At 38.7% G+C, this 25,450-nt stretch overlaps 1 long non-coding RNA gene across 2 annotated transcripts in view; it reads left to right on the top strand.

Moving 5' to 3' along the window:
- LOC123575278 (uncharacterized) overlaps window positions 1-25,129 on the top strand; it is a 57,012-nt gene extending 31,883 nt beyond the window's left edge. For both annotated transcript variants that reach the window (XR_012416954.1, XR_006700535.2), the window contains one exon: window positions 23,420-25,129. This is a non-coding gene — a long non-coding RNA (uncharacterized lncRNA). The remainder of the gene's footprint in view (window positions 1-23,419) is intronic.
- Window positions 25,130-25,450: the final 321 nt, after the last annotated feature.

Below are 25,450 nucleotides of genomic sequence, written 5' to 3' on the forward strand. Positions count from 1 at the left end.
GCTGTGAATCCATCTGGTCCTGGACTTTTTTGGTTGGTAGGCTATTAATTATTGCCTCAATTTCAGAGCCTGCTATTGGTCTATTTAGGGATTCAACTTCTTCCTGGTTTAGTCTTGGGAGAGTGTAAGTGTACAGGAAATTATCCATTTCTTCTAGGTTTTCTAGTTTATTTGCATAGAGGTGTTTATAGTATTCTCTGATGGTAGTTTGTATTTCTGTGGGGTTGGTGGTGATGTCCCCTTGATCATTTTTTTATTGCGTCTATTTGATTCTTCTCTCTTTTCTTCTTTATTCGTCTTGCTAGCAGTCTATCAATTTTGTTGATCTTTTCAAAAAAACAGCTCCTGGATTCACTGATTTTTTGGAGGGTTTTTTGTGTCTCTATCTCCTTCAGTTCTGCTCTCATCTTAGTTATTTCTTGCCTTCTGCTAGCTTTTGAATGTGTTTGCTCTTGCTTCTCTAGTTCTTTTAATTGTGATGTTAGTGTGTCAATTTTAGATCTTTCATGCTTTCTCTTGTGGGCATTTAGTGCTATAAATTTCCCTCTACACACTGCTTTAAATTTGTCCCAGAGATTCTGGTATGTTGTGTCTTTGTTCTCACTGGTTTCAAAGAACATCTTTATTTCTGCCTTCATTTCTTTATGTACCCAGTAGTCATTCAGGAGTAGGTTGTTCAGTTTCCATGTAGTTGAGCGGTTTTGATTGAGTTTCTTAGTCCTGAGTCCAGTTTGATTGCACTGTGGTCTGAGAGACAATTTGTTATAATTTCTGTTCTTGTACATTTGCTGAGGAGTGCTTTACTTCCAACTATGTGGTCTATTTTGGAATAAGTGCTGAGAAGAATGTATATTCTATTGACTTGGTGTGGAGAGTTCTGTAGATGTCTATTAGGTCCGCTTGGTGCAGAGTTGAGTTCAATTCCTGGATATCCTTGCTAACTTTCTGTCTTGTTGATCTGTCTCATATGGACAGTGGGGTGTTAAAGTCTCCCATTATTATTGTATGGGAGTCTAAGTCTCTTTGTAAGTCTCTAAGGACTTGCTTTATGAATCTGGGTGCTCCTGTATTGGGTGCATATATATTTAGGATAGTTAGCTCTTCATGATGAATTGATCCTTTTACCATTATGTAATGGCCTTCTTTGTCTCTTTTGATCTTTGATGGTTAAAGTCTGTTTTATCAGAGACTAGGATTGCAACCCCTGCTTTTTTTGTTTTCCATTTGCTTGGTAGATCTTCTTCCATCCCTTTATTTTGAGCCTATGTGTGTCTCTGCATGTGAGATGGGTCTCCTGAATACAGCAAACTGATGAGTCTTGACTCTTTATCCAATTTGCCAGTCTATGTCTTTTAATTGGACCATTTAGTCCATTACATTTAAGGTTAATATTGTTATGTGTGAACTTGATCCTGTCATTTTGATATTAGCTGGTTATTTTGCTCGTTAGTTGATGCAGTTTCTTCCAAGCATCAATGGACTTTATATTTTGGCATGTTTTTGCAATGGCTGGTACCGGTTTTTCTTTTCTGTGTTTAGTGCTTCCTTCAGGATCTCTTGTAGGGCAGGATCTCATTGGAATGACAAAATCTCTCAGCATTTGCTTGTCTGTAAAGGATTTTATTTCTCCTTCACTTATGAAACTTAATTTGGCTAGATATGAAATTCTGGGTTGAAAATTCTTTTCTTTAAGAATGTTGAATATTGGCCCCCACTCTCTTCTGGCTTGGAGAGTTTCTGCCGAGAGATCTGCTGTTAGTCTGATGGGCTTCCCTTTGTGTGTAACCTGACCTTTCTCTCTGGCTGCCCTTAACATTTTTTCCTTCATTTCAACTTTGGTGAATCTGACAATTATGTGTCTTGGAGTTGCTCTTCTCGAGGAGTATCTTTGTGGCATTCTCTGTATTTCCTAAATTTGAATGTTGGCCTGCCTTACTAGGTTGGGGAAGTTCTCCTGGATGACATCCTGCAGAGTGTTTTCCAACTTGGTTCCCTTTTCCCTGTCACTTTCAGGCACACCAATCAGACATAGATTTGGTCTTTTCACATAATCCCATATTTCTGGGAAGCTTTGTTCATTTCTTTTTACTCTTTTTTCTCTACATTTCTCTTCTTGCTTCATTTCATTCATTTGATCTTCAATCACTGATACTCTTTCTTCCAGTTGATTGAGTTGGTTACTGAAGCTTGTGCATTTGTCACATAGTTCTTGTGTCATGGTTTTCATCTCTATCAGTTCTTTTAAGGTCTTCTCTGCATTGATTATTCTAGTTATCCATTCATCCATTCTTTTTTCAAGATTTTTAGTTTCTTTGCGCTGGTTACGTAGTTCCTCCTTTAGCTCTCAGAAGTTTGATGGACTGAAGCCTTCTCTCAACTTGTCAAAGTCATTCTCTGTCCAGCTTTGTTGCATTGCTGGCAATGAGCTACATTCCTATGGAGGGGGAGATGTGCTCTGATTTTTTGAATTTCCAGCTTTTCTGCACTGCTTTTTCCCCATCTTTGTGGTTTTATCTGCCTTTGGTCTTTGATGATGGTGACGTACTGATGGTGTTTTGGTGTGGGTGTACTTTCTGTTGTTAGTTTTCCTTCTAACAGTCAGGACCCTCAGCTGCAGGTCTGTTGAGTTTGCTTGAAGTCCACTCCAGACCCTGTTTGCCTGGGTATCAGCAGCGGAGGCTGCAGAAGATAGAATATTGCTGAACAGCGAGTGTTGCTGTCTGATTCTTGCTCTGGAAGCTTTGTCTCAGGGGTGTACCCCGCCGTGTGAGGTGTGAGGTGTTGGTCTGCACCTAGTGGGGGATGTCTCCCAGTTAGGCTACTCAGGGGTCAGGGACCCACTTGAGCAGGCAGTCTGTCCTTTCTCAGATCTCAACCTCTATGCTGGGAGAACCATTGCTCTCTTCAAAGCTGTCAGACAGGGACTTTTACATCTGCAGAGGTTTCTGCTGCTTTTTGTTTAGCTATGCCCTGTCCCTAAAGGTGGAGTCTACAGAGGCAGGCAGGCCTCCTTGAGTTGTGGTGGACTCCACCCAATTCAAGCTTCTTGGTGGCTTTGTTTACCTACTTAAGCCTCAGCAATGACGGGCACCCCTTCCCCAGCCTCACTGCTGCCTTGAAGTTAGATCTCAGACTGCTGTGCTAGCAATGAGGGAGGCTCTGTGGGCATGGGACCCTCTGGGCCAGGTGTGGGATATAATCTCCTGGTGTGCTGTTTGCTAAGACCCTTGGTAAAGTGCAGTATTAGGGTGGGAGTTACCTGATTTTCCAGGTGTTGTGTGTCTCAATTTCCCTTGGCTAGGAAAAGGAATTCCCTTCCCCCTTGTGCTTCCCAGGTGAGGCGATGCCTCGCCGTGTTTCAGCTCTTGCTGGTTGGGCTGCACCCACGGACCAGTATTGACTGTCCAACATGCCCCAGTGAGATGAACCGCATACCTCAGTTGAAAATGCAGAAATCACCTGTCTTCTGTGTTGCTCACATTGGGAGCTGGAGGCTGGAGCTGTTCCTATTCAGCCATCTTGGGCGTCCCCTGCACTTTGCATTCTTGAAAGATTAATGTCAATCAGTCCACTCCTCTTTATAGTTTTTCAATTAAATAGTTTGGAATATTCAGCCCCTCATAATTATAACCAAGGACTAAGTTTATTATTAGTTTAAGTTTATAATTTTTATTTCTATGGTATACAAACACATTTAATTATGTATTATGTACATTTATCTTTTGATATAAATGGCCTGATTTTATAGATATGATCCTGTAGCCTCCTCCTTTTCCCCATTTGGCAATGTACCATGAGCATCTTTGCATGTTAATGCTCATTGCTCTACTTCATTCTTTTTAAAAGCCACATGGTCTTTCACTGATGCATACACAGTAATTTATTTAACCCATTTCCTTCCACTTTTTTTTGAGATGGAGTTTCACTCCTGTTGCACAGGCTGGAGTGCAATGGCATGATCTCGACTCACTGTGCAACCTCCACCTCCTGGGTTGAAGCGATTCTCCTGCCTCAGCCTCCTGAGTAGCTGGGAATACAGGCATGTACCACCATACCGAGTTAATTTTGTATTTTTAGTAGAGACAGATTTTATCTAAGTTGGTCAGACTGGTCTCAAACTCCTGACATTAGGTGATCCACCCATCTCAGCCTCCCAAAGTACCTGGATTAAGGTGTGTGCCACCATGCCCAGCCTCCTTCCACTTTTTATTGATGGGCATTTACAATTTAAAATTACAACCAAATGAAAATTTCCGTAACATATATTTTCACATTTATGCAAGGTCCAGTGCTATTTCACAAACACATCAATTGCATTCCTATCTCAACCTTTTCAGTTTCTTTCCCCTATTCTTGGAAAGTTCTCCCAGAAAATTATATGACTCACCCTCACTGAGACCTCAAACAAGTCTTTCCTGGCCTCATTGTCTGCAGTAATATGTCTCCATCTTCATCTACCCCATTCGCCTGCTGTGTTTTAACCAGAGCACTTCTTACTAACATTATATTATATATATTTTTGTTTACTGAATGCCTCCCTGACTAGTGCAGAAGGCTAAACAGAGGCAGAGACTTTATTTTATTAACATCTGTGCCACTAACATCTAATATGCTCTTGGCACATAGCAGTCAAAAATAATTTTTGACTAAACAAAAGAATGAATTTATGAGCTGGGTAGAATTACTGGGTCAGTCGTTATTAATGTTAACAGATATTGGCATGTTGCTGCTTCAAAAGGTTTATATTCTCACCAACAATGCCTATTTTGCTCACCTCACCTCACCCATGCCAGAATTGGGTTATATAAATATGTTTGGTTTTGCTCATGGTTGGTTATTAATAGATTAGCAAGGTTATGCCTTTTTTTTCTAATTTATTAGGAAATTGTATCTAGTGTTAAGTGCGTAGTTCTTTTCCTATGCTCATTTTCCTATTGAGCTCTTTCTCATTTTCTTATTGATCTGTAGGTTTTCTTTTTACTACATGATTATTAACTTTTTTGTTAACAAACATTCTAATCAACTTCCTGGGCTGCCTTATGCCAAAGAAAATGTGTATTGTTTTATTATTTTGGTTTTTTCTCTTGTTTTTATTTTTATTTTTTAAGTTCTAGGGTACATGTGCAGGACGTGCATGTTTGTTACGTAGGTAAACATGTGCCATAGTGGTTTGCTGCACCCATCAATCCATCACTTAGGTAATAAGGTCAAGTCTTAGGTCTCTTCTCCTATAACCATTTTTAGTTTGGGACATATTACTGTGATGGTCATTTATAGAATGGGAAAGTCCACAGAGCACAGTCAGAGACTGTTCTGTATCCACTACAAATGGCAAGGTTCTGAACTGACTGTGGCCTTGTGCATAGGTACTAGGCCCCACAACTCCACCTGCTTCACCAGCTTGGAATCTTCAATCTCTGCCTCATTGGGTCAGCACACGTGCCTCTTTCCACTTGAGCTCCATCCTCATGCTGTGTGGTAATAAACATGCCCCACGCAGGAAGCCAGAATGAACACTGGGCTTCTCTCAAGGATCTTTTGTCCCAAGAATACTGTTCCGTTTATTGGTAACTTCATACATTTCATCTACTTGCATAGTTGTTTAAGATAAAACAGTAAGTTATGGCTGTACATAGAAACCTGATTTTTATATCTTTTTTAAATTTTTCCCCCAAAATTAGATTTTACGTGAAGTCTATTGTGAAAAGTAAACTCAATCAGAATTGTTCTGTTTGAATAGAATGTAAGAGGTGGTGCCTGAATGTCCCTTTTAACATGAGGGCTCCTTGGACATAGTTTAAGACCACTTCCACTGAAGACAGGGAGCAAATGAAGGTGAGAGTGTGGATTATTTCCAGAAAGGCATGAATGAGTCAGTAGGGCCTGGACCAAGGATAAAAGAAAGAAAAAATACATTTTTTAAATGTTTCAAGGGACTTAACTGACATTTGAAAGGAAAGAAGGAAGAAGAGAAAGGAAAGTCAAAAATGTATTAGGTTGTTGTAAAAGCAACTGCGGTTTTAGACTGAATTTTAAATCATTTAAACTAGGCTCAAACATATCTTTATTAATCAAAATAGGAACCATTACAATCAACACATTTTTGCCAATGAGAAATAAGTGTTTTTATTCCTGCAGCATAAAAATCTGTGCTTCTGGATTCAATGAATTCTTGGAAACCATTTTCTGCATCCTGCTGGTTGTGGAAGCATTTGCCCTGCAAAAAAGTTGTTGAGATGCTTGAAGAATTGGTAATCCATTGGCAAGAAGTCAAGTGAATATGGTGGATGAGGCAAATCTTCGTAATCCAATTTGTTCAACTTTAAAGTGCTGGTTGTGTGACATGCAGTCGGGCATTGTGGTGGAGAACTGGGCCCTTTCTGTTGACCAATGCCAGCTACAGGTATTTGCAGTTTTCAGTGCAGCTCATGAATTTGCTGAGCATACTCCTCAGATGTAATGGTTTTGCCAAGATTCAGAAAGCTATAGTGGATCAGACAGGCAGCAGACCACCAGTGACCATGACCTTTTTTGGGTGCAAGTTTGGCTTTGAGAAGTGTTTTGGAGCTTCTTCTGGGTCCAACCACTGAACTGGTCATTGCCGGTTGTTGTATAAAATCCACTTTTCATTGCATGTCACAATTCGGTAAAGAAATGTTTCACTGTTGTTGTGTAGAATAAGAGAAGATAACACTTCAAAACAATTTTTTAAAAATTTCGCTCAGCTCACAAGACACCCACTTATCCAGCTTTTTTACCTTTCCAATTTGCTTCCAATGCCGAATGACCACAGAATGGTCGACATTGAGTTATTTGGCAACTTCTCGTGTAGCTCTAAGAGGATCAGCTTTGGTGATTGCTCTCAACTGGTCATTGTCAACTTCTGATGACTGGTTACTATGGTCCTCATCTTCAAGGCTCTTGTCTCCTTTGCAAAACTTCTTGAACCACCACTGCACTGTTTGCTCATTAGCAGTTTCTGGGACAAATGTGTTGTCGATGCTGCAAGTTGTCTCTGCTGCTTTATGACCCACTTTGAACTTGAATAAGAAACTTGTTCAAATTTGCTTTCTAACATCATTTCCATAGTCTAAAATAAATACAAAATACATCGCAAGTAATAAATCATTGGCAAAAAAACAAAGAAGTGTTCATTAAAATGATGTATAACATAACCACATTTATTTTAAAATATATTCCAATATCAAACAGGACATTTCAGGAATTCAAAAACTGCAGTTACGTTTGCACCAACCTGATATGTTGTATTTGGGGGAGGAGGAGGATGGTTTCTCATGGACCTTCTGAAGGTGGCATCACCATCACATCATTTTAAGCATTATCATGGCTACCATTGACTGAACCAATGCAATTTCCTAAGTATTTTACTAGGATTGTCTTAGTTCACTATTACAACTATTAGGTAGTGATTTTTATTTACATTTGTTCAGGGGAGAAAACTGAGTCCAGAAAGTCATGACGAGTAAAAGAAGCTTCCCAAGTACAAAGCTATTAGTTGGAAAATCAGCAGGGTGCCTGAGGCAAGATAGAATTTTAATACATAAATGACCCATGAAAGGCACGCTCCCCTCCCTCTCTGAGTAGCCCTCTCATCTTGTTTGCTTCTTATGTTCTTTGCTTCCCTCTTTCTTTATTTCTTCCAAGAAAAACTATGATGGCCATGTCTTTAAAGAGACATAGGAAAGAAGGAAAAGATCTATTTGGATCTGCCTGAAGGCAAATGCAAGTTTTTCAGCTTAATATTGGCTGCTAGGTTATCTTAAGCAGCATATATGCTCTGCGAATTTGAAGTGTGGACAGCCATCCATTGATTAACTTTCTAAGCACATGTAGTGAAGCACATACTATGTCAGGCACATAGCATTGTGCAGAATGGAGCATACCTCTGCCCTCAAGGGTAACTCATATGTTAGACTCCTTTTCCTTTCCCCAGCACACAGGATGTGATGTAGCTGGGGAGGGAAGGCTTGAGAAATGCCTTCATCCTATAACCACTGAGATCCTCATCTCCAGGTGGATTTTCCTCACTGCCTGGCTGTCCTACCTGCTGTACACACAAAGTCACCCACATTTCTCCAATGTAATGGCACCTGACCCCAAGAGTGGTCTTAATAGAGATTTTACATAAATGGGTTTGGATGCGCAGGTCAGTGAGGCAGGTTGATATGCATGGAGATTATATCCCTAAAACTGCACTGTCTATGACTATGATTGCATGTTAAAAGGAGGGGTAAATATTACCATTTGGGGTTCAAAAATGGAAGAAGTTATTTTCTAATGGATGGCAGAGAGGAAAATTGACAAGAAGAACCTGACATCTGGTCTGAGGTATGTAAGTAAGTAAACACATGAGCAAATAAACAAACAGTTAATACTTTGGCATAAGGAGAAAAGCACTCCAGGTTTGGGGCATGTTGTAAACATGAAATGAGAAAGAGCAGACATTATCTAAAAAGGCAAAAAGGGTTTGGGGGCACCAAAGTCACACTTCTCGCCTTTCCACTTTTTCCCTGGAAAAGGCCAGATCCCATGGAAATGTGAAACATTTCTACAGCAGCTCAGCCAATTCTATCTTCAGAGACTCAAATGGTCCCTGGACAGCCATCCTCTCCTGCAGCTCTGACCTGATTTTACAGCTCAGCAGGTCTCTTTGGCCGCTCCTTCTGTGATGTGGAGATTCTTCATCCTTAGGGACCATAAACTGAACTGTACGAATGCTATTTGTTCATGGAAGATTAAGACACACAGACTCCCTGAAGTCTGAGAGAGTTTCAGAGTAAAGCTTTGCCACTTTGCAATGAGAAACAAGCGTCTCGTTCTCCAGAGGGAAAACAAGAGTAAGGACCCACCTGGTTCCTGCTTCCTGTTGTTTCCTTTTCTCAGGGCTGGAGACGTGACTTGCACATGGCCAGGTCAGCTCCACACTGGTCCCTAGGCCAGTCCTAGAGCCAGAGACAGGATGCATTTAAGATACTGGTTTTCAATGCCAGCACTCAGCATAGCTCATTGTTGAGACTTCATGCCTGGCTCTGGTATCCAGACCTAAGTCTTGCTGTTTTGGTCTCAGTCCCTATTTGAGTAACAACATCAGAGCAACACTCAATGCTTGGTGTATAGAATTCCACTCTTGGGATCTAGAGTCCCATCACTGAACTAGACCTTAGTTCACGGAGTCCCCTACCTGTCAGGAGACCACCTTGATGCGAGTCCAACTTTCTTCCTGAATGCTATCATGATTCCTACCATTCACTGAGCATGCTCTCAAGAGATACAGCTGAACATTTCACAAGCTCAGCTAAATTTTAATTCTCACAATAGTCCCATGAGATAAGTATAATAATTGTCTTTACCTTGTGTATTCAGTTAGAGACAAAACAAAATATGAAATTAAGATGGGATAATTTTGGCCTTTCCATTTTATTAAACTTTAAGTGGAAGAAAATTTGATTTGGGGAGTTTTAATTCTTCATTAAAAAATGTAATAATAGAAGTTCATATAGCTTAAATTGGGTCTATTTTATTTTGCTGACCTTGTATTATTTGGAATATTTTGCCACCATTGTTTCCATTCCATACCTACTGGCCGTCTCTGTCATTCAATGTACCTGGCATATTTTGAGATGGAAAACAGAATCAGGAATGGTTTCTTTGTGCAGAGTGCATTGTGAACTTAGGGTTAACTCACGTAACATCCTGTCCTAAGAGTTTGATATTTCTCTTCCTCCGGGCTAGTTAGGCTCTGATAAAACCCAGGCAGGTTAGGCTCTGAAAAGTTAGTTTTTCTTGTGGGCAGGCCTTGTTAAGATCAGAGGCTCTGCATGTATTTTAACATGGCTGCTCTTTCCTTCTTCCTGCCAGAAGGACAAGGGAACTTTTCTCCTTTCTTCACTGTGAGAACCTATTAGAACCGTAAGAGGTAAAATTCATGAAAGTGTGGCGGCACCCAAAGATTGGGGCCCCATGAAGGTTTTTTCTGAGCAGAAAGCAGAGAACTCTCACCTACTCCTGCCCCACACAGGTGCAGCCTGCCCCACTACCAACGTCCCCCACCTGAGTGCAACATCAGTTACAATCAATGAACCTAGATTGACATGTCATTATTACCCAAAGTCTCCATAGTTCACATGATGGTTCACTCTTGATGTTGTGCATTGTATGGGTATTGACAAATGTATCCAGCATTACAGTATCATATGGAGTAGTTTCACTGGCTGAAAAATACTCTGTGCTCTATCAGTTCATCCCTCTCACCTCCCTAACCCCTGATAACCACGGATCCTTCTACTGTCACCATCGTTTTACCTTTTCAGGATGTCATATAATGCGAATTATACAGCCTTTTCAGATTCCTTCTTTCACCTAGCAAAATGAATTTAAGATTCCTCCATGTATTTTCATTGCTAGACAGACCATCTCTTTTTAGCACTGAATAACATTCCACTGCTTGGATGTCCCATAGTTTATCCATTCACCTACTGAAGGGCATCTTAGTGGTTTCCCCAAGTTTTGGTAAAGGTGAATAAAGCTGCTATAAACATCATGTGCAGGTGAAAGAAGGAATCTGAAAACGCTGTATGATTCCCATTACATGACATCCTGATAAAGGGAAAACTATGGTGATAGTAGAAGGATCCGTGGTTATCAGGGATAAGGGAGATGGGAGGGGATGGACTGTTGGATCATATGTTAAGAGCATGTTCAGTTTTACAAGAAACTACCCAGCTGTCTTCCAAAGTGCCTGTGTCATTTCCATCCTCACCAGCAGTGCATGAGAGTTCCTATTGCTTCAGGTTCTCACCAGCATATGGTGTCAGTGTTCCGGATTTTGGCTATTCTAATAGGTGTGTAGTGTTATCTCATTGTTTTAATTTGCATTTCTGTTATGACATATAATGTTGAGCATGCATTTATTTGTCATCTGTATATCTTCTTTGGTGAAATGCCTGTTCATATTGGTCATTTTTTAATCAGGTTGTTCTATTTTTTGTTGAGTTTTAAGAGTTCTTTGCATATTTTGGATAACAGTTCTTTATCATATATGCCTTTTGCAAAAATTTTCTCCCAGTCTGTGGTTTATCTTCTCATTTTCTGGACCCCCCTCTGGGTTTTTGTGTTCAAACTAAATCTACAATAATTCCTCAAATACAGATTAGGTTTCCTTATTGGTTCCCATCGAGTTTTCTGCCCCTGGGATTCTTTGTATCTAATTGTCAGCCTCTGCAATTTTCAAGGCAGTGGGTTTCCCTATCACCTTGGTTCTGTGATGGATCTAAGAAGAGTTGTTGATTTTCAGTTTGTTCGGTTATGCCTTCTTATGTGAACCTAAGAGATGACTTCCAAGCTCCTTACATGCTAGACTTGGAATCAAAAGTTTGCATAGTCTTACCTGTTTATAATTTAAATAACTCTGCAAGTCAGCGAAAGCTGCTTGCATTATATCCTATTTATAAATTTGAAAACAGAGTTGAGAGAGACTAACTTGCTGGCCAATAGTAACACTGATCATTGTTATCCAAGATAGAATGGAAAATCAGGTTTTTGGCTTCCAATTCAGGGTTCTTTGTACTGAAACTAGCTGCTTGGCATCTACCTGTTGTGTGACACTATGCAAGTCATCTGATTTCTTTGGATCTTGGCTTTTGCATCTGTGAAATATTTAAAACTTTTAACATATTTTATAATATTATATTGTGCCTAAATAGTTTTTATATCCCCACAAGACCTCTCTCATTGTGAAAGGAATGGCTTGTTATAAGGTAGGTCAGCTGTGTTCTCCTCAAATCTCCAGCTTTAATAATATGATAAGGTGCCTTATAAAGGGAAGTCACTCTGTCTTGTGGACATGGAGAGGGAAGAGTGGAGCAGTGAGGTGGGAGCAGGTGTGGAGCCCATTAACTGGGCTCAGCCCACATCTTAAAAAGCCATGATGTATGGCACTGCCTTGCAGCCCTCACTTTTTCTGTCTTTTTAATCATTAACCTTGCAAGCAGGAGACTTCTTATTTTAATCTTCAAGGTTGCAGTAAGTCTTCCCATCTGTAACTGTTGGTTCCCAGATGGAAGCCAACAGAAGTTCTCTCTGCTGTCAGCTCAGCAACATGATGCCTTTGACAGATCTTTTTCTAAAAACAGAACTTGCTGTTTCCAAGGAGCAGTGGAAGGGACACTAGAAGAAGAATGCCAATTCCAGAGGGGTGTGAAGATCGCACTCAGAAGATCTCCTGGTGTGCCAGCTGCGGGGATTGAGGACAGGCTGATTTGAGAGTTCCAGAGAAAACCAGTGGTAGAAGAAGAGATCTGAATTTGAAGGAAGATTTGGGTTCAAATCCTGACTTACCTGAGTGGAATCTTGGCAAAGACAACTTGTTTATTCGTGAGCTTCAATTCTCCCATCTATCAAATTGAGAAAATAATACCCAAGTCACAGGTCTTTGCCAATATTTGAAAAAGAACAATATTTACATGTGTGTCTTTCTCAATGCCCAGAGCATGTTTCCTCCCTTCCTTTGTTATTCCTTTCTTCCAATCTTGTTCCTTCTTCGACTATATCTGTATTAGTTCGTTTTCATGCTGCTGATAAAGACATACCCAAGACTGGACAATATACAAAATGAAAGAGGTTTATTGGACTTACTTCCACGTGGCTGGGGAGGCCTCACAATCATGGTGGAAGGTGAAAGGCCCATCTCACATGACGCTGCCAAGAGAGAAAATGAGAGGCAAGCGAAATGGGTTTCCCCTTATCAAACCATCAGCTCTCGTGAGACTTATTCATTACCACGAGAACAGTGCAGGAAAGACCTCCCCTCATAATTCAATCACCTCCCACTGGGTTCCTCCCAGGGCACATGGGAATTGTGGGAGTTACAATTCAAGATGGTATCTGGGTGGGGATGCAGCCAAACCATATCAGTATCCTTCTTCAGGGATCCTTTTAGGGCAAAAGCAAGATTGGAATCAGTCATGAAAGGTCTTAGTGAGTTGCCTCCTCTGTTAGATGTACAGTTCGAGATCAAGGGTAAGAAGGGAGATTAGCAGTGTCTGTGATGGCTCATCGTGACCATTTCAACATCAAGGTAATTTGCCAGACAGAGGCACAGGAGAGAGGAGTCCAGTTATGTATTTTTGGGCAAGTCTAAGTCTGAACCATATGCTCAGTTTCTACATCCATGAAAAGAGACTATATATGCAATTCTTGAGAATCAAGAAAATTGACAAGTATGTTTTGTTTTGCTTGAGAAAACTGAACACACTATGCACACATGATATTTTACAACTAACATCTATTGGTTGGCAACTCTTTGACCTGGAGCCAGGGAAAGTCAATGTAGGAAACCATTTCGAGTTAATCAGACAAATTGAGGCTCAAAAATTCAGTTCAAGTGACTTTCACTGAATTATAGAAACTTTCATATATCTTTTCTATAAGGGTTGACCCAGTATCAAAAAACAATCAAGTGCCCGAATTTGTCTAGAAATCCTAACCTATCTGAGAAATTCAGAAGCTTGATTATTCCATGACTATTCTGGTTTAATTTTTGTTATTTTCAAAAATGATGGCTTAAGTATCTGACTAGATGTATTTTTTTAATTTTAACAACATTATTATGCCTAAAAACTAGCAGCATTCCTTAATATCATCAAAGATAATTTTTTAGATATTAGTTTGGTGCAAAATTAATTGTGTTTTTTGCAATTACTTTTAATGGCAAAAAAAAAAAGCGCAATTACTTTGGCACCAACCTTATACACACACACACACATATATGTAGATATAGATAGATGTTCTAATTTATAACAGGATATAAATAATATCCACACATTTCAATTGGTTGAAATAGCTCTCAAGTCTTCTGAGTTTGTCCCCCAACTCCACTCCCACCCCCACCATCACTTTGGCAATCTACTATTGAAGGAACCAGGTCATTTATGCTGCCAAGGTTCTCATAGTTTGGATTTTGATGACTACACTCCCTGATGTCCATTAACTTTTTCCTCTGTCCTCTGTATTTTCTGTAAACTACTGAATCTGAAAGCTTGATCAGATTCAAATTTCATGGTTTTGGCAAGGCTACTTCACAAGTGGCATTGTGTCCTGATATGACTAGGCACATAATTCCTGGTGGCCTCTTTTATGATATTTGCAGCCACCAAGGCTCAGTGCTTAGATCCACTAGGGTTTGAAAAATTGTGATAATCCTATTCTATCATTTGTTCTTCACCTATTAGCTGGAATAGTTTTATACAGAAAAACTTGCTGTCATCAACTATTTGGTACTCAATATACAGTCATGGAGGAAAGCCAGAATAATTGCTTGATTCATTTTCTTTATCGTTTTCAAGTGATACATTGATTCACTGGGATCTATCACCATGTAGTCAATTTAGGTTTTTGTTTTGTGTCACTGTAAACTAAAGGATTTAAACATATTGCATTTCTCCTTCCACTGATGTTTCTTATTTTTGCTCAAATCATGCCATCTTTGGCCAGTGGGAGCCACTGCAAGTGGGTCCTACATCCTTTAGACATCACCCTAGTAATTGGATTACTTCCTTGTTCTCTCATTTGAAATATGCTCAAGACTCATCTTGAACATTTCCAAAAATTTCTTTCCTTTCAGGAAGGAATGGTATTTCCAAACCACAATCTGGGAACTAAGGATATGCACCCTGCCAATGGAGAGGTGACTGCTTTCAATGCCTTTCAGAGAACAAGGCTAGGAAATAGTTCTCAAAATAAAACACATTGTAAATACACACTGATGGTTTCATTTCAAATGCCAAGCTTCAGGGTTTTTACTTAAGTTTCTTAACATAAATAATTATCTCTTTTCTTACATACTATACTAAAAATCTAGATATTCAATGGCACTGGAAAAGATGGTATTGGGAATATCACATAATTACTCATTTGTTTCATGTACTATGCAGACAACAGTCTTAGAGTAAATAACAACATACCACAAATATTTATGATTCATTTTCTGGATATCAAGCCATAGTAATTCATCATGTAGACTATCTTATTTGCTGTCTCTCTCTTGCTCTTATACTCATATTTTTGGTTATTTAGCAAAAATTGAATTTTGTTCTGCTGGTTACCTTTCAACTAATACTCTTATAATAAACTTTGTTATATAGTCAGTACTCCAAAAGGAGAAATATTATGAAGATGAGTAATTAATACAGAAGAGTTGTCTCTTAAATCAAGACACTACTACTTACAGGTGGAGCCTTCATTTAAACCCAAGTTTGCCTGACTTCAGAGTTCCTTTTCTTTTTTTTTTACAATAACGCAAGGTGACCTGGAGAGATAATGCTTCATATGTTTCAGTCTTGGAAGTATTCTCAAAAGAAAAATATTTTTAGGATATTTTAAGATTCACATACTTTATCATCCAAACCACAACACTTTTAAGAGTAAAAGTGCATTCTAAAAGTCTGTATGTTTGTACATATATATATCCATGTTTGGATAAGCTCACATATATGTGTGTGTATATATCACATATATGTATGCACACTTCTAAATATACATATGAAAAAAGAAACAGTATCATATTGGTAGACCTATGAAAGAGTTCTAGACCAAAACTATTTTCTAAAACAAAATTTTTTTCTAACAATTTTAAGTAGCATAGATTCACACATTTTAAGAGAAATATTATACATCTTTTTATATTTTTATCTCAACATTAACACTAGCAGAAAAACTTATCTTAGTACATTTTCACAACTTAAATACAATGCATAGCCACATCTGATTTTAATACAGTATCAGTGATATTTTCTGACAAATCTGTTTTTTTTACATAAAAGTGACTGAAACCTTTTCCAAATATGCATTATACAGATAAAAAATTTGCAATTGTTAATACCTAATAATTAACGTAGAGATCATAATAATTTTAATTGAGAAAACTTTCTTGCTCTAGGGAAAAAAGTCCTCTTGTAAGCTCAGAGTAGATTCTACTAAATGAAGATTATTCTTCATTCTGTTTTATACTGAAATACATAAAAACATTGGCATATATGTTTTTACCAGTACAGCCATTTTGCCTCTGTGCAGAGTGCTTTTATACAATATATATTTTTGTAAGACAAAATATGTCAAGTAAATTGTATGTATTTTGATTTTGTTTGAACATTTTGCTAAATGTAGAAGCTGCAAAATTATAGGCTTTTTCAATCTAATTCCAGTTTAGTACAATATATCAATTATCTAGTATTAGGAGATATACTTAATGTAAATGATGAGTTAATGGGTGCAGCACAGCAACATGGCACATGTATACATATGTAACAAACCTGCACATTGTGCACACTCACCCTAGAACTTAAAGTATAATAAAAAAATTAATTAAAAGTTAAATAAAAGGATTTTTCCCTAAATTGAACAATTTTCACATTTCAAAGTGAAATATTATATAGCCCTTTGAGCTCTTATCACTTAAATATTTTATTTCTTCCCCTGCCTTTGTAAGGATACATTTTAGTATCTTCCTGTTTGCAAGTTTTGTTTTTGGTAATAGCAATTTGCTTTTAAGTCTCAAATTGCTTACTTTTTAAAGTGTCTTGAATAAAGATTTCTAAGTCAAGTTCTAAAGTGCTCTAAGACACTTAGGTTTATTTACAAAGTAGTTCCAATTTTGACAGGTTTTTAAATTGGATCAATTTTAAGCAGCAATGAAGGAAAGCAGATAGATGGTTGGTAGGTAGGTAGATGATAGATGATCTCCCTCACTTGTTTAAATAGCATTTTTAATTATGTAGCTCTGTGACCAAGATCAAGTATATTTCTGCCTCATAGTTGTTTTTCTTAAATTTATTAACATTATTTGTACCACAGAACTGTTTTACAAAAACTTGTATTCATAATATTAACAGAAAATTTATATCTTCCATGTTAAATTTTCACCGAATTTATAATGGTATTCACAATAATATATGTTTCACCTTTGAAGAAATGAGTTTGCAAAGCCCTCCTTTGATTCCACGTTTGTATAAAAATATTAAATATCATTGAAATTAACTGACTTTCTGTATAATTTTATCATCTAAGTGTTTGCAAAGTTGCTCTTTTGATGGTGGTAGCATATTAGCCATCATTTTGTCCCTTTTCAAACATTCACAAGAAAACATGACATCAAATATGAGTGAAAATAATTTCTAAAAATCATTTGATCTAAATGAAAAGTCATGCTTTACAGAGTAAAGATGCTCTCTGAAGCTGCATGTGTGTCTGTTATATGTGCTGCCAATTTTCAGGCATGGTATTAAAGTATAATCACTAACTTTGAAGTAGATACTGAAGTTTCTTTGGCAGATCTGTATTTTCTGGACTTAAGTGGTTGTCAGTGATTTCATTATCAGCCTTGTGGTGGACGGCAAACTGACATTTTTTTGTAAGGACATGTTTCTCATTAAGACTTTTTGGGGAAAAATAGAAGGCAGGATTAAATTTCAATTTCCTTGAATGTACCCTTTAGTTTGGGGAATAATTCCTGGAATTAAATGTTTTTTACAAAATAAATAACAAAGCTTAATCAAACATAAAACAATAAAATTATGGTAGTTGTACACCATACAATAAATGACAGAACCAGTGGATCCAAGGCATCCAGCTCATTCCTCATGTTCTCTATGGAAGGACTGTGCAACCTCTTCTCTACACAAATATCTTTTGTATTCCTCACTATTATTTCTCCATGCTCCCCACTGATCTGCCCCCTGACAAACTGACAGCTTTGTGCATTTCACAGGCCATTGCCCACAGTACAACTGGCTAGCACATTACATAGCTGGAAGGTACAACAGGTTCAAATATTTGTTCCCCCTATCACCCATGACCAGAAGGAATCACAGGAGCGAGACCCTAATTGCTTGTGTTAATTAAGTTGCATGAGCAAAGAGTCAAGACAGGAAGAACAGATTATAGCTGGTTGTCTTTCAGATTTGACAACATGTTAAGAGAGAACTTGGGTGCTCGATTTGGCAGCACATGTTCTCACTTTGGCAACATAATACTAACATTAAAATGATACAGAGAAGTTTGGGTAGCTATTCTTAATGTCAGAAAAACAGACTTCAAAGCAATAACAGTAAAAAAAAAAAAAAAAAGATGAAAAAAAGCCATTATGTAATGATAAAAGGATTGATCCAACAAGAATATATTACAATCCTAAATATATATGCACCTAACTCTGGAGCTCCCAGATTCATAAAAAAGAACTACTTAGACCTAAGAAAAGAGACAGACAGCAATATAATAATAGTGGGGGACTTCAACACTCCACTGACAGCACTAGACAGATGATCAAGACAGAAGGTCAACAAAGAAACACTGGTTTTAAACCACTTTAGAACAAATGGTGCTAGTAGATATTTATAAAACATTCTACCACAGAACTGCAGTACAAACAAACATTTTTCTCAGCAGCACATGGAATATTCTCCAAGATGGACCACAAAATAAATCTCAATAAATTTTCAAAATTTAAAATAATCTCAAGTATCTTCTCAGACCACAGTGGAATAAAACTAGAAATCAACTCCTAAAGGAAGCTTCAAAACTATACAAATACATGGAAATTAAACAACCTGCTCCTGAACAATTTTTTGGGTTAACAATGAAATCAAGATGGAAATTTCAATTTTTTTCAAAATGAATAATAGTGACACAAGTTATCAAAACCTCTGAGATACAGCAAAAGTAGTGCCAAGAGGTGACACAAGTTATCAAAACCTCTGAGATACAGCAAAAGTAGTGCCAAGAGGAAAGTTTATAGTGCTAAATTTCTACATCACAAGGTATAAAAGATTACAAATTGACAACCTAACATCACACCTCAAGAAACTAGAGAAACAAGAAGAAACCAAACCCAAAGCTAGCAGAAGAAAAAAAAAAAAAATAACAGGGCCAGGTGTGGTGGCTCATGCCTATAATCCTAGCACTTCCAGAGGCCGAGGCAGGCAGATCATGAGGTCAGGAGATTGAGACCATCCTGGCTAACACGGTGAAACCCCGTCTCTACCAAAAATACAAAAAATTAGCTGGGCGTGGTGGTGGGTGCCTGTAGTCCCAGCTACTTGGGAGGCTGAGGCAGAAGAATGTTGTGAACCCAGGAAGCGAAGCTTGCAGTGAGCCGAGATCATGCCACTGTACTCCAGCCTGGGTGACAGAGCAAGAGTCTATCTCTAAAAAAAAATAATAAAAAAGATCAGAGCAGAACTAAATGAAATTGAAACAAAAAAATACAAAAGGTCAATGAAATGAGAAGTTAGCTCTTTGAAAAGATTTTTTTAAAATGATAGACCATTAAGTAGATTAACCAAGAGAAGAAGAGAAGATTAAACTCAATTAAAAATGAAAATAGAGATATTTCAATTGCCACTACAGAAATACAAAAGAACATCGAGATGGCTATGAACACTTCTATGCAAACAAACTAGAAAATCTAGAGGAAATGGAAACCTAGATGAAATGGATAAATTCCTAGAAACATACAGTCCTCCTAGCTTGAATCAGGAAGAAATAGAAATCCTGAACAGACCAGTAACAAGGAATGAGATTGAATCAGTAATAAAAAACAAATTGCCAACAAGAAAAACCCAGGTGAATCAGACAGACTCACAACCAAATTCTAACATACATTCAAAGAAGAATTGATACCTATCCTACCGAAATGATTCCAAAAAATTGAGAAAAAGGGAATCCTCTCTAATTCATTCTATTAAGCCAGTATCACCCTAATATCAAAGCCAGGAAAAAAGGTAACAGAAAAAGAGGACTACAGACCAGCCGGGTGCAGTGGCTCACACCTGTAATCCCAACACTTTGGGAGGCCAAGGTAGTAGATCAAGCTCCATTACCCCTAGTCAAAACAAGTGTGTGTGTGTATACGTTTTTTACATTTTTACATTTTATATTTAAGCCTCTAAGAATTAATGGACTGCCATGTTCCAATTTTGAGGCAGTATGTATGAGTGAAAGAGTACTGCAGTAGGAGAAAGATGATCTGATGCTAGTTCCAACTATTTACAAACTGTATGACTTGGAACAACTTCCTAAACCTTTCTGAGCTTCAGTGTTCTTATAAAGAAACGTATTTTTTAAAATACTCATAATTTGTGTGAAATATGAGTGAAAAAGACAATGTGTTTAAAGGAGGCTTTCACCTGCAGGGAAGCTTTGATGGAGCAGAAGAGATCTTGCTTTTCCAGCTCAACATGTATTCCCAGTCTCATCTCCCATCACCAACTCTGTGCATTTCCTATCCTTCGATAAAGGACCCATATTTGTCTTCAAACATCATCTACTCTTTCACAAATTCAGGATGAAACACAGCTTCTCTTCTACGTTGGGATGCCTTTATTCCCTACTGTTCACTGGAGAGAAGAGAATATTTCTTTCCTGCTCCTTATGAGTAGAAAGAGTCTCCACTCAATCTTTTCCAGCTATTACAGGACTTAATCTAATTGGTCAAAACTGGAGATGTTTACTAGGCTGTGTTCACTAGGAGGCATAATCATTAAAGACAGGCCTACTCATGCATTCTCTCTCTTACAATTTCTACCTAAATGTGGTAAGCAGACCTTGGCAGGCCCTAGTATCTCAGGGCAGACAGCTGCCTTCTTTCCTCCCTCTTCCAGCTTTCATGTGGTTAGGTGGGTAATTAAACCCAAGAGTCCACTTGAATAAGATTAGTCTTTCATTCTCCACAAACAACCTAAGCGTGCCAAGAATCAAATGTGGTGGTAAGGGCAGTGAGGATGGAGAGGACGGCAGAATGAGAAGCGCCGGCGTTGCTTTGAGCCTTAGTTTCATGCTCTATCTCAACCTTTAGAAGCAAGCTCCATGTTAAGGTATTGCACGCTGCATAGCTCTTAACAAAACGGTTCTATTCTTGTTCTTTGTATGTTCCTCTCTCAGAGATGCAAAGGAAACTACTGGGATGATTGACAGAGTGGGATGATTGACAGGGTGGGATTCAGTCACTCCTGGTCCCTGTGTCTGTAACACCATCACCCTCAACCTTTACCTCCAGTGCGACCCTTCCAGGCTGCACTCAAATGCCAACCCCATGAACCCTCACTCAACCCCTATTCAGAATTCCCTGCTCCCAGCTAGCCTCCCACAGCACTTTGCTCACACCTCCAGTACAGCCTACATTTTATTCCCCAATGTTCCACTGATTTGTGCATGTCTGCCTCCACTTTCATACTTGAAATTCTCCAAAATTTTCTATTCTGTATACATCCTCCTCAGCTCCCACAGCTATGTCTGGGAAACAATAAGTCCTCAATAATTGTGTTGAAGGAATATTAATTTAACATTACTTAAATGCTATCTGCATTTATTCTCCACAAGGGAATTCATATATGCCATCTTCATAGTTTATCTCTTGAGAGAAAGCTGAAAGAAAAGGCCCCTGAAAGCCTCTCAGAATTACTGAGCTAACTTAGAAAACCCTGAAATCACTGTAGCATTTCTTTTCCATTTTCCCTGAGAAACTTTTATAACTTCTTGTGTGGGCTTTATTCAGGCTTTTAAAGCTTATATGCTTCTTCTAGTGTCACATATCTTTCTAGAAGTTTCATAATATCATTGCAGATTTGTTGGGAGAAAATTCTCCCATCAAATTCTCCTGCCTGGTAAACAGTCTTCAAAACATTTGTAGTTGGAGTTTCCATTGAGCTGAGTGGCCAAAAGTTCGTGTGTTAACCCTAGCTTGCCTGGGACCTGTGGCTGACTGAGCACATTAATTTGGGGCCTCTGCTTTCCCCCTACCTGCTGCAATTTGAGGTTTTTTTGCTTACTGTCAAGGAACAGCTATCTGCTCAGACCGATGTCAGCACTGTTTTCAGGACTTTACATGCAATAAAACACAGCCACCCTCTGAAGAGCTGTTAACTATCCACATAGGACTGACAGGGAAACTGAGGCCTTGACTTTTTTCACGGCTCCCCCAAGGCTGCACAGCTGCAAATGGCAGGAGGAGGTTCCATTTATAAGGCCCCGCTGTGTCTCAATCAGGAGAACACAGACTCTAGGGTCAGACAAAATGGGTGCTGTGTAACCTTTATAAGTCTTGAATATCGCAAACTCAGGCATGCAAGAAATGTAACCTTAATTTTTTTGTCTCTTTAATTTTGTAATGGGAGCATAATTTATAGACGGTTAAATACTCAGATCTTAAGTGTGCAGTTTGATAACTTTTGATCAATACTGGCACCCATGTAATGTACACCCCTTCAAGATATAGTATGTATTTGTCATGCCCAGAAAGTTCTTTGAACCCCATCCCAGCCAGTTCCCACCCCTCCAGGAAATTATTTTGTTTTCTGTCTCATAGGTTAATTATTTAATTTGTTATTTTTAACTTGACCTAATTTCTTCAAACTCCCATTCCATGTAGTATCAGAAACATCACCTCAGCCCATCTTCGGAGCTCTTCCCATTCTGTTTACCTGGGGTTCTCTATAACACTTAGATTAGGTTGGGATACATGGCTCGCATTTTGTGAGATGGTGGGAGGTGCTCTCCGTTGCTGCCTATACATCTGATCTCTGCAGAACAATCCCTGCCCTGCCTGGTTCTCAGCTACTGGCCCACAAAGGATGCTGCTCTATTTCCTTATCTCCAGCATCAAGGCCTCTTGAGCCTGGACCCTTTCTCAGTTACACCCATGCCTCTGAGTACAAAAGACCATTTACAGCCCTGTGGCCACAGTTCTGCCCCACACCACTGAGTGGAGGATTCCCTGAGGCCCTCAAAGGCCGTCTCTTCCTAGACCCACCACAAAGCTACACCTTCTCTGACATACTGTCACCTCTCCAGGTACAACTGGGAAAAGTCACCTCTTCCCTTGGATCTCACAAAGCAAAGAGGGTTTATCCACCATCATCCTTCTTGCTTGGTCTATGCAGAGTAGAGCAGTATAGAGCAAAAGACTACTTTTTTCAAAGGGAACCCCAATACTTACTCTCTTCTTCCCTTTAATATCCTCCCTAACTCTTGAGAAATCTTTCAGAGTCTCAGGATTAGACACATCAGACATCTCAGTGTATTTTTGCTGTTCCTCCAGAATCACCCCTTCCCTGAGGTAAGAGATGGGCATGGTGTCCCTGTAGCAAGGAGGAAGAATTTCAGTGTAGCAGAAAATCCAAAGAAAAGAACCACATCAGTTAACAGATTGAAATCTCATCCCAGTGCAGAGAAAAAGAGTGGTGTAATAAGACCATAGGGCTGTTGCATTAGTGAGCTGATTCCTGCAAAACATTGATGTAGTTAGCACTTAACAAATTGGCATTATTATTATATCTAGATATGGAGAGTGTTATCAAATTGAACTTGAACCAAAAATCTTTACTTTTTGTTTTCTGGGTATTGTCTACAGGTAGGACGGCCCTGAGCTGACAATGGCACCTAGAAGGATATTGTGAAACACTGGACTGACAGGAAGTTTGGAAAGCCCTGAGTAGCTAAGATGGAGGAAGTGAGTGAAGATAGTAGCAAAGAAATGTGAAGTATGTCTTGGGTCATTGCCGACAGTTGCAGTCACAGCCAGTGAAAATCGAAGAACATACAAGCATACAAGTTAAGCAGGCAAGCGAGAGTTACAGCGAGAGTTATATACCTAGTTGCCTGGACCCAGAGTTGCACCAGAATCTTTTTGAAAACTGAACAGCTAATGAATTTCCATCTTCATGGTCATATCTCTCCATGCCAAATAATATGCTATTAAATTAAGTTTAGCCTTAAGCTACCTCCTTACATATTTTAAGTTTGGCCTAAAGATTTCTCAGTACTTAGTGAATTGTAGCCTAACTGGATGTGTAAACAGATTGTAACCTACTTTTGTACCAGTCATTGAGATTTAGCCAAACAAAGGCAGCCAACTGTTCAACCCAGGTTCAAATAAAATAAACATTCAGCTGTAACCAATCTGGCTGTTTCTGTACCTTATTTCTATTTTCTGTATGCCATTTTCCTTTTTCTACCCATATATCTTCAACCATACAGTAGCACTGGAACCTCTCTGAACCTATTCTGGTTTGGGGGCTGCCCGATTCACAAATCATTCTTTGCTCAATTAAACTCTGTTAAATTGAGTGTGTCTAAGGTTTTAACAATGCTATGGTAGAAGAACCCAAGCCAGGCACCTCTGGGCGTGAGCTCAGCAGCCCAGCATGGTTGACTAACTCTAGAGTCAGACTCCCAGGCTCTGCCACAGAAGAGTTATGTAACCTGGGCAATTTACTTAGCTGTTCTTTCCCTCCAATTCTTACTCAACAAAATGGTGAAAATGGTTAGGGGTACAAAGGAGATCCTTTCTCTTCACCTTTGGTTTCCAAGAAAGAGATTGTCCCTAAACACTCCTGGGTGCTTGGTCCCATCATCTCCCCCAATCAGAGATGGATTGATTTACCTAGTTGGTGAATGGCAGCTGTTGATACACATTTTTTGTGTGTGGGTGGAGCTTATTTATCAAAGTCCGAAGCACAGAAGTTTCTATCTCTCTTTGGACGCTACCTCACCTGGATAAGTGAAAGGGCATCATCATGCATATGTCTGCTCCGCAGACCCCAATATCAATTGAATGGGCTTTTCCAAGGTCTAATTTGCATACAAGAGCATTAGAAAGTGCAACATTACCACTTGTCTAAGCCTTGTTCTCTAATTCAGTTTTCATCAATATCTTAGCTGATCCATTTACTTCTGTCTGCCTCGCTGCTTTTGTACTCATTAGTCCCCTCAAACTCCAGCAATAATGATGCTTCCCATATACAATCTTGGTGATGATGACTGAGATAATAAAGGTGTAAAGTGTCTGAAACATATTACATGCTCAATAAATGTTTGTTATTACAATTATTAATGGATAATTCACTTCTACAAATGATGTAAACTCCTATTCTCTAAGTTTTCTTGTTGTACAAATGTCATTAATAATTGTATGGCTTAAATAAGAAAATGCATATAGGTTACTTGGCACGTGGATTGGCACTCAATAAACAGTGCCCCTCCCCAATTCCAGTTGAAATGTATTAGAAGAGCATTTTGACTGTTCCATGGCACAGCAACAAACAATAAAACAATGTTTTACAAATCCTCTACTACAGAATGGGTTTCCCAAATTGTATATAACATGTGTTCCCATGCAAGATAATTGATGTGCTATATAACCCTCCCTCAAGGCCCTCACCAAATGTTCTCTCCTCCATAAAGACTTTTGTAGATTACCCAAAGTCCTATAGAACCTGTAGAATCTGTCTGCTCCCATCTTACCCCATATATAAGAGAGATTTATTTGAGTATTTACCCCAGAAATGGCATGAGATTTGAAGACAGAAGATCCAGCCTTCCAAACTGGATTTGTCACTTACAGAATATGTCATTTAATGTCTCAGTTGGTTTATATATAAAA

This window comes from Macaca fascicularis, chromosome 8, assembly GCF_037993035.2.
Source record: "Macaca fascicularis isolate 582-1 chromosome 8, T2T-MFA8v1.1".
Classification (NCBI taxonomy): Eukaryota; Metazoa; Chordata; class Mammalia; order Primates; family Cercopithecidae; genus Macaca; species Macaca fascicularis.